This window comes from Trichosurus vulpecula, chromosome 2 (assembly GCF_011100635.1).
Source record: "Trichosurus vulpecula isolate mTriVul1 chromosome 2, mTriVul1.pri, whole genome shotgun sequence".
In the NCBI taxonomy this organism is placed as follows: Eukaryota; Metazoa; Chordata; class Mammalia; order Diprotodontia; family Phalangeridae; genus Trichosurus; species Trichosurus vulpecula.
In genome coordinates, this window is record NC_050574.1 from 158,080,952 (window position 1) to 158,090,899 (window position 9,948).

The following is a 9,948-nucleotide window of genomic DNA, read 5'->3' on the forward strand; positions in this document are numbered from 1 at the left end:
TGATCCTGTACAATCCTGGGAGGTAGGTACTATCATCATCTCCATTTTACAGATGAGGAAACAGAGGCAAACAGAAGTTAAGTGACTTGCCCAGGGTCGCGCAGCTAGTAAGTTTCTGAGGATGCATTTGAACTCAGGTCTTCCTGGCTCCAAGCCTAGTGATGTACCCACTGGAAAGAACAGCAGGTTTGGAGTCAGAGAACCTTGATTTAAATACTAGCCTCACCTACTCCCTAAGTAACATTGGTCTAAGTCATTCCCCTCCAGTCATAATTCCTAAATCCTCACATTACCACTTATTAGCTATAAACAAGTTACAGCTTAGCCTCTCTGAGCCTGGGCTCTCTCCTCTGTATGATGGGAATGATAATCCTTTCCATACTTACCTGCTGGGGAATAAATGTGAGCTATCATTATTGTGGCTTGGAGAACACCGGTCTAGGGAGCTCAGCAAAGCAAATTATTTCTCATTCTTCATTTATATATTTTTCCTTCTGTCCACAAAAGTCCTTCAGGTTTCTTGTGCAGATCTGTCCATTAGGAGACTACGGAGGACTACGTTGGGAGGAGGGGGAGGGGGAGAAGGAGAAAGGGTGCCCAGAAACTGCAATGCCCCGTTATAATATTTTCCCCATGTGGCCCCATGAAACATAATGTAGCCTACTCTTGTTGTCATACAATTCAGGATAATTTGCATTCACACAGCATGTTATTGGCATAACAATTTTGTCCCTTTGAGCTGTTTTATTTCAAGTGGTTCCATTTTAATTATCTATAACTAACAGAGCAACTATAAAAATGATTGTAAAACAATTTGCAAATTGAGAAGTGTTGCCCATAAAAGCTAAATACCAGTAAAATGATAAGCACCACGCAGGGGGACCTGTCACCTTTCAGGGCCATGTTTTCATTTCCCACATAATGTACAGTCAACTCTTCATTGTCCGCCTCGGGATGACTCACATTCTAGATTTGTACCTGGATCCACATTTCAGAAGGGTGCTTGAGGAGGGGAAAATATTTCAGGAGAAAAGAGATGCACAATACTTTTCTCCTAATTTTTTTCCCATTTTTCTGGTTCTTCATACACACTCACAGAGTTGTATACAGAAATACATTTCCTTTAACAGTGAAATAGGGATGGGGAGGAGGGAAGAGGAAGAATTACAGGAAGAGCAAATTAAGGGAGAGATTAGTTCTAAGCAAAACAAATTCAAAGGATGCACAAAAATATTTCTAGGGCTTTTTGAGGTAGCAAAGAATGGGAATTTGAGGGGGTGCTCATAAATTGGGAAAGGATGAATATGTTATGGTATATAAATGCAATGGAACACTGTTGTCCTGTGTAATGTGTATTGTCCTATGTCCTGTTAGTGTAATGGCCAACCAGGATTCTAAAGGACCAATGATGCTACACACCTCCATATAGAGAGATGAAGGATTCAGAATGCAGAATGAGACAAATATTTTTTAAGATATGGCCAATGTGGACACTTGCTTTGATATATATATATATATATATATATATATATATATATATATATATATACACATATATATATAGATATATAGATGGATACATACACATATACATATATATGTCGGTAATGAGTTTTGTTTTTCTTGTGATCTCAAAAAGGAGAGAAATTGGAGTAGGAGGGTGAGAAGGCAGATCTTGACTAATTTAAGCAAAATGTATATACAAAAAAAGAAAGCTTTGGAACTCTAATCAACACAGTGATCAATCACAAATTCTGAAGACTCACGATAAAAAATGCTGCCCATTTTCTGACAGAGAGGTGGTGGCCTAGGAGCACAGATTAAAACATTTTTTTTGACACGACCGATGAGAAATTCTGTTTTGCTTGACGACACATACTTGTAACAGAGGCTTTGTTTTTCTTACTTCCAAATTTGGGAGGGGGAAAGAGAAATGGGAGGGAGAGAAGACTGATTTTTGTTTAAAATAAAATAAAAAATAATTTTAAAAAGAAAAAAAATTGAATCCTTACTACATGTTGTTAATAATCAGAGAAAATACAAATTAAGGCAACTCCGAAATTACTTCTCTTATTTGTAAGATTGGCAAAGATGACAAAAAAAGAAAATAACAAATGTGGGTTGGGTTGTATGGCTTGTGGGAAAAAAAATATAGAAGTGCATCATTGTTGGGACTGTAAGTTGGTCCGGCCATTTTAGAAAATCATTTGGAACTATGCCCATAATAGTCAACTCTGTGTATCCAGTGTCCCAGTGATACCATCACTGGTCATATATCCCAAAGAGATCAAAGACACAGAAAAAAGACCCCACATACAAAAATACTGATAGCAGCTCATTATATATGAATAAGAATATGGAAACTAAAGAGGTACTCACCTACTGTAGATCTGCTAAACAGGAGATGGTGTATGGATATTATTGGGCTGTTAAGAAATGGTAGCACTGACAGCTCCAGAGGAAGCTGGCAAATCTTCTGTGAATTAATGCAGAGTGAAGTAAGAACTGGGAGATCAATTTATTCGACAACATTATAAAGAAAAAGACAACTTTGAAAGACTTTACACAGTATGGGAGCAGCCAGGAGATATGGAGAGACTGAAGATCGGTGAGAAAGTGACAGCTGATCTGCTGAAGAAAGCATAGAAAAGGGGAAAGCATGTTTGCATAGAGGGTTTTGCCTTGGCAAGGAGAGTCCCCACCTCTTCAGTCCTGTTAGGCTAAAGGAATAAATAGTTGAGGGGGAGGGGAACACCAAAGTGATGTGAGGTGAGGAGAAAAGAGACAGATCTCAGGGCATGTCCTCAATTTTTAGGGGAAGGATGAAACAAGGCCCTTGTTTAAGAAGGTAAGGGAAAGATTACTGAGGGAGGCTTGAGAAAAGACAAAAATGTTTGGAAAGCTACTGTGGAGAGTGGAAAAGCAAACTGGGTAAGGAGAAACAGGATTTGTCCAACTGCAATGAGGACCCAGTTGAGACAAATTTGGAGAAGATTCAGTTTTCAAAATGTCATGTTTAGTGTGGTATATGAATGTAAAGGAATACTATTGTGATAAGAAATGATGGGCCGGCAGATTTCAGAAAAACCTGGAAACACTTATAGGAACTGATACAGAGTGAAATGAGCAGAACCAGGAAAACATTGTACATAGTACCAGCAACACTGTTTGATGATCAACTACGAATGACTCGACCCTTCTCAGCAATGAAAGGATCCAAGACAATTCCAATAGACTCATGATGGAAAATGCTATCCACATCCAGAGAAAGAAATGGTAGAGCTAGAATGCAGATTGAAGCATGGTATTTTCTCGTTCTTTATTTTTTCATGTTTTTTCCCTTTTTGGTCTGTTTTTTCTTTTACATGACCAATGTGAAAATATGTTTTACATGATTGCACATATATAATATATCAAGTTGCTTACTGTTTTAGGGATGGGAAAAGGGAGGGAGGTAGATAAATCTGGAACTCAAAAAATTTTTTAAAAAGAATGTTAAAATTGTCTTTACACATAATTAGAAAAAGTAAAATACTTTTAAAACAACAACAACAACAAAGTATCATTTTTTTTTTCAGCTCTATTCAGCAGCATGGGAGACAGATGGTGGGAGTTATCCAGCACTGTGGTTTGGCAGAGAATAATCAGTGACGGGGTAAAGGGGCAAAGGATTTGAGAATGGAAGGTGGTATTGATGGTAATGGAGAGGGTAATAGAATGTAAGCTTCTTGAGGTCGGGGACGGTTTCATTTTTTGTTGTCATATCCCTAGCATCTTGGACAGTGCCTGAGACAGAGTAGATGTTTTGATAAATACTTACTAAATGAAAAGCATACTTTTGTGCCTAGGTAAAGGAGCAACCCTACCTAAGGCCAAGTGCCCTCGGTTCATAGAGAACTAAAAGGGACATTAGAGAATATTTTAATCCAACCCCTTCATTTTACAGGTAAAGAGACCCTAGGCACAGAGAAATGATTTGACTCCCCCAAGATCACATAGAGCTGAGCCTAGAACAGGTATGCACAGCATATGTCCCACCGCCACTTGTGGCCCATCAAAGGATTTCAAGTGGTCTATGAAATTTGTAGAGGATGTAAAAGAAAGTAAAGATGTAACGAGGGCTTTATTCATGCCCCAATTAACCTGTCTTCCATTAGTCACTATTGTGCCAATCATGTAACATGGCGGGTGGGTTGCCACTGTGAACTCTTTCCTATTTGTCACGTGACCCACAGCAATCAACCATCCTCAGTCTGTCTCTAGGCTGAGAGGAGCAAGTCAGAGCTTTTCACTGTGTTTTCAGTTAGTTACTGGTGTTGAACAGGGACAAAGTGAGTGCAGCCACACACACAGCTAATGCACATCATGTGATGAGCTGCAACAACTCCAGGGCTTCTTCTCTCTCACTGCACAGCCACCCTCCAAGTTACATGAGTGTCTGGAGCTCTCTCCAAGTTCAGATGCTCTGTTCAGTGTTTCTTTGTATGTGAGCAGTTGCTGTGGAGATTTTTTGGTTCTAACATTAGAGTTTTGGGGGTGACTTTGTAAAATGGGAGATAAAAAGGAACAGAAGATCAAATCAGAACACAGAGTGTTTAGTCCGGAGTGGACAAATAGATACTTGTTTACTTACATTGAGACAAAATATTGTGCCTTGTTTTCCAAGGAGTAATAGCTGTTCTGAAGGAAAACAATCTTTTGTCGCCATTTTGAACCAAAACATCCTGACCTAAGCAAATTGGACACCAATGAAAAACTAAAGCATCCAAATTGTTGAAAAATCTCAGTGGGGACCAGTGGTTTTTCAAGAAAGTAAATTCACAAATGAGGCAGCTACTAAGGTTAGTTTTCAGATTTCTGAAGAAATTGCTGCTGCTATGAAGTCTTTTATTGAAGGTGACTTCATAAAGAAGTGTTTGCTGATTGTAGTTTCTGGATTATGTCCTGATTAAAAAAAAGGGTTTTTGAGAAATAGTTTAATCATTAATTATACCTTTACTTGGAAAGTGAGCTGCTAAAAACCTATCTGCGGCCTGAAGAAGTTTAACCTATTTTAATTTTGGCCCCTACCTACTGCCAAATTGTGCAGGTCTGGCCTAGAACCAAGGTTCTGGGCAATCAACAACAAGCAGCCGAACAAAGAAATTTGTTAAGGTGTTAAAATCCTACCCACCTGGGGTATTTGCATTTTAATATCACTTTTTGTACTACAAAACTCCAGCACTTTCCCCTTACTTTTCAAAACTGTTTTCATTTTAAACAGCCCCTGGGACCTCACCTGGTTTTAGAAGAGATGGTCAGGGTTTTCAATCTGGAAAGATGGGAAGGAGAGGAGGGTAAGGAGCACGTGTTAGCACCTTCAATACAGCAGTCCCAAAGAGAAACACTAAAAAATTAATAGGAAAAATCAAACCTAGTTCTATGGAATGGGGGTATACCTTCCTTTATTTAATTGAATTTCTGCTGCTTCTTCAAACCACCTGTTTACCTCAGTTCCTCAGCTATAAAATGAGCTAGAGAAGGAAATGGCAAACCACTCCATTACCTCGGCCAAGGAAACCCCAAAGGGGTGACGAAGAGTAGGACATGACTGAAACAACAGAACAACAATAGGGCTCTTCCACGGTGGGGGAGAGAGGAAAAAGGACTTGTTTTTTGGGGGCTGAAAGCAACCTGTCTGGGGAGCAATGGCATAGAATTCTGCTTAACAAACGAATTCGGAGCAACTCGCCCTGAGGAGGACCCCTTTGGAGCAAGTTGTTTGTCCCTCTCGCTTGTAGAGAACCCAAATGATATCATATGTGGGGAAAGTAGAATACTCAGGAAAAGCCACCAACTTGTTTTACTTCCTTTTGTCATTTATCCTTTGTTATACTTATAGGATGTGGATAGAGGCAGTGGCTGCTGGAGCCAGCTTGTACAGGCTTGGGAACAGTTCTGGTTCCATTTTCTACGTGAGCATTTGTATCTTGGAAATTGGCAAACGCTGCAAGGCAGACCTTGATTTATTGTTTTATTGATTAAACTTAAGAAAGTGATAGATGAAATGTTAATAATGCAGGTTAAACTTAAAAGGGTATCATGCATACGTTTTCCCTCCAGGGAGAGCCATTTGTTAAGATAGATGAACATTTATTAAATGCCTACTCTGTCCTGGGCACTGGCGAAACAAAAAAGAAAAAGAAAGTCCCTGCCCTCCAGAGCTTAAAATCTGAAGGGGGAAGACAATATACAAAGAGAAGCTGAAAAGCAAGGCTGTGGGGATGCCGGTGAATGAATTGATGGTTGGAATTTTGAGCCTTCTTAATAAAGGGAGGCTATGAGAGGAGAGTTTTCTTTTGCTTTGTTTTTTTATTTTCCTTCCAGCCCTCCAATCAAAGGGGCAAAAGCAACTGAGGCTAAGTATGGGGTGTGAACACCAAAGCTGAAATAATCCCCATGAGAGGAGTTTCCTAGAGATGAGCTCATCTTGGGGTCTGAATGGAGATGATGGTGGTGGAGTCAGAACCAAAGAGAGCAGCTGGTGGCAAATAAAAGCTGTTAAATATTTGCCAGTCCACCACTCATAGAGAGTTAGCCCTGAAGCCAGCAAGACCCTTCCCGCCTCTGACACATCACTGGCTATATGACCTTGGACAAGTCATTTGAACTTTTGATAACTTCCTGACACTCAGTTGCAAAAAAAAGGTGCCAAACTGAATTGGTGGAATTTCCTTATACCTCATATGGGGTTCCCTTTATGTTGTTCAATCATGTCTGATTTTTTGTGATCAAGTGGACCAGTACTGTCTATGGGGTTTTCTTGGCAGAGATACTGGAGTGGTTTGCCATTTCCTTCTCCAGCTCATTTTACAAATGAGGAAACTGAGACACACAGGGTTAAGTGACTTGCCTATGATCAAACAGTTAGGAAGTGTCTAAGGCCAAATTTGAACTCAGGAAGCTGAGTATTTCTGACTTGAGGCCCGGCACTCTATGCAGTATGGCGCCACCTAGCGGACCTGCGCTGTAGTAAACAGAAGAGCTGAAATGGACTCCAGACTCTACTCTCTATGCTGTCCCATGTAAGAGGAATTTGACCTGTTCTGTTTGGTCCCAGAGGGCAAACCCAGGAGCGCCGAAAGGGAAAACCGCAGATAGGCCGACTGGCTACACAATTCATGCTGTGCAAAAGCAGGACAGTGCTTCAGGAGGTAAAGGGTCTCCAGAAAGTCTTCCTTTAGGGTTGAAGTTACTCCAATTATACTTCACTCCCCTTCACCCCTCAAAAATCCAAGTCTTGTCAGTTCTACCTTAGGTAGCATCTCTCTCATCATTCTCTTCTCCCCATCCTCACAAGGCTGCACCCACATTCACATCCTAATCACCTCTTATCTGAATTGGTGCAACAGCCTCCCAAATGGCCTCCATGCCTCCAGCCTCTGCTCTCTCTCAAAATCTCCCTTATGTAGCTGTCAAAATGATACCCCCAAAGCCAAGATCTGGTCCTGTTCACCTCTCTGCTCAAAAAACTCCAGCTCCCTATTGCTTTAGGATAAACAGCAATTTTCTCCACTTGCTGTTTTAAAGCCCTTCACAATCTGGCTCCAACCTATCTTTCCAGACCGAGTTTTTATTACAGTTTCTTATACACCATACTCCACATTCCAGACAAGAGAGACTACCTGAGGTTCCTGGGCACAGCGTCTCATTTCCTGCCTGGATGCCTTTGCATAGGTCATCTATCCCCCGTTTCTGGAATGCTTTTCCCCCTTCCTGCCACCTTTGGCATTCCCGGCTCCTTCCAAGGCTCAGCCCAAATGCCACCTCCTGCATTGAGCTTTTCCTGACTCCTTGTCCCCCTCTGATATTTGTCCTCTCTCTCCCATCCCATAATGGCTTATTTTACTGTATGTATATTCTGCATTTATTTATGCATGTACTTATGTATGTGCATATTATTGTCTCCCATAAATTATAAATTCCTTGAGGGCAAGGAAAGGTTTGTTTTTGTCTGTGTCCCCAGTGTTAAGCATGGTGCCTGACACACAGTCGGTGCTTAATAAATGTTAATTGAGTTGAATTGAATTTCAAGTGATGATGCAGATAGTTTGAGGTCTTTCTCTGTGTCCCCAGACATTTTTGAGGTCTACTACAAATTCTTTTAGCCATGTTAATAAGTTCTTCAAGCTAAATTAAGAATAATAGCTAACATTTAAATAGCATTTACTAGGTGCCAAGCACTGTGCTAAGAACTTTACAATTATTTTCTTGTGCCAAGTACGTGTGTTTATTATCTCATTTGATCCTCACCACAACCCTGGGAGGGAGGTGCTATTATTATCCCTATTTTTCAAACGAAGGAACTGAGGTAAATAGAGGTTAAGTGACTTGCTCAAGACCACATAGCTAGTAAGTATCTGTGGCTGCATTTGAACTTAGGTCTTCCCGACTCTAGGCCTAACCAAAGTTTCCGTTGCAGAGGGCTAGTTGTACTGAGCTGTCAACTCAGCTCGGTGAACAATAAGTGGGGAAAGATGCCTTTGAGTCACTACTTTCTTCTGGCCTTTAACATGCCGAAAAATGACATATCATGGCTATCTTTCTCTGGCCCTCCACCCCATATAGTGCCAATGAGCATGCTGAAAAATGACACATCATGGCTATCTCTCTATGGCCAGAATTTACCTCTCCACCCCAGACAGTGCCAATGGGCAAAACTACACAAGAAGCTGACCAAAGGAACTGTGTCCAGTGTCTCACCTTAAAAAAATGGTTTTCCTTGGCTGGTAGCTCCCAGGCAGAGCTTCACTGACCCTGCTTACAGATTATTTATATTACATTTATATTTATATATTGGCTTACAGCCAAGAAGGATTTGATCTTGGAGAGAGCTGGATAGAGTGCTAGACCTGGAATCAGGAAGACCTGAGTTCAAAGCTGACCTCAGATACCAGCTGTGTGACTCAGGGCAAATCATTTAACCTCAGTTTCTTCACCTGTAAAATGGACATACGAATAACACCTATCTCTGGAGGCTTTCGTGAGGATCAGCTGAGATAAGGTTTGTAAAGCATTTCACACACAGTAAGTAAGTAAGCTACATAAATGTTAGCGATTACTATTAAATCCTCAGACATTTCCTCAAAATGTGCCTCCATTGGTATCTCTGTGAATCTGATCAAAGGTAAGCCCTTCTCCTTAGCTTGTAAAACTCCTCACCACCTGGCCCCAACTTACCTTTCTAGCCTTACTTCCCCTATGGTCTAACCAAGAGGGTCCATTTGCTATTCCTCACACGTGGCACTCCATTCATCTCTGCACCTTTGCAAAGGGAGTTCTCTCCTGTGCCTGGAATGCACTCTCATCTCATCTCATCTCATCTCACATCCACCTTTTGGAATATCTTTCTCCCTTCGAAACTCAGCCCAGGGACACACAGGTAATAACTGAGGTTGGATGGGAACTTTGCTAACTCCATTTCCATCATCCTTCCTGCTTTCCTGCATGGATTCCCTGCCTAGGTTGTTACAAAAGAGGGTTTTTAGTTCATTGAATCTGCAAAGGCGCCCTCGAACACAATTTCTTTAAATAGCAGAGAGGCTTATGTATATGAGGAGGGAAGAAACTTGTTTGAGATGCTATGGTATTCTTCAAGATGTTTGTTCTTCAGAACTGGATAATCACTTTCCACAGCCGATAAAGCACCGGGCTTGGAATCTGGAAGACCTGAGTTAAAATCCAGCATTAGATACTGACTAGCTGTGTAAACCTGGGTAAGTCTGCCTCAGTTTCCTCATATGTTAAATGGGGATAAATAATAATGCCTAACTCCCAAGATTATTGTGAGAATAAAATCAAATAATTGTTGTAAAACATTTCGCAAACTTTAAAGTGTTATATAAATGCTGGTCATATCATCAATCATTATTATTATTATTATTTCAATATTTTTTAGGTCAAAGTGGC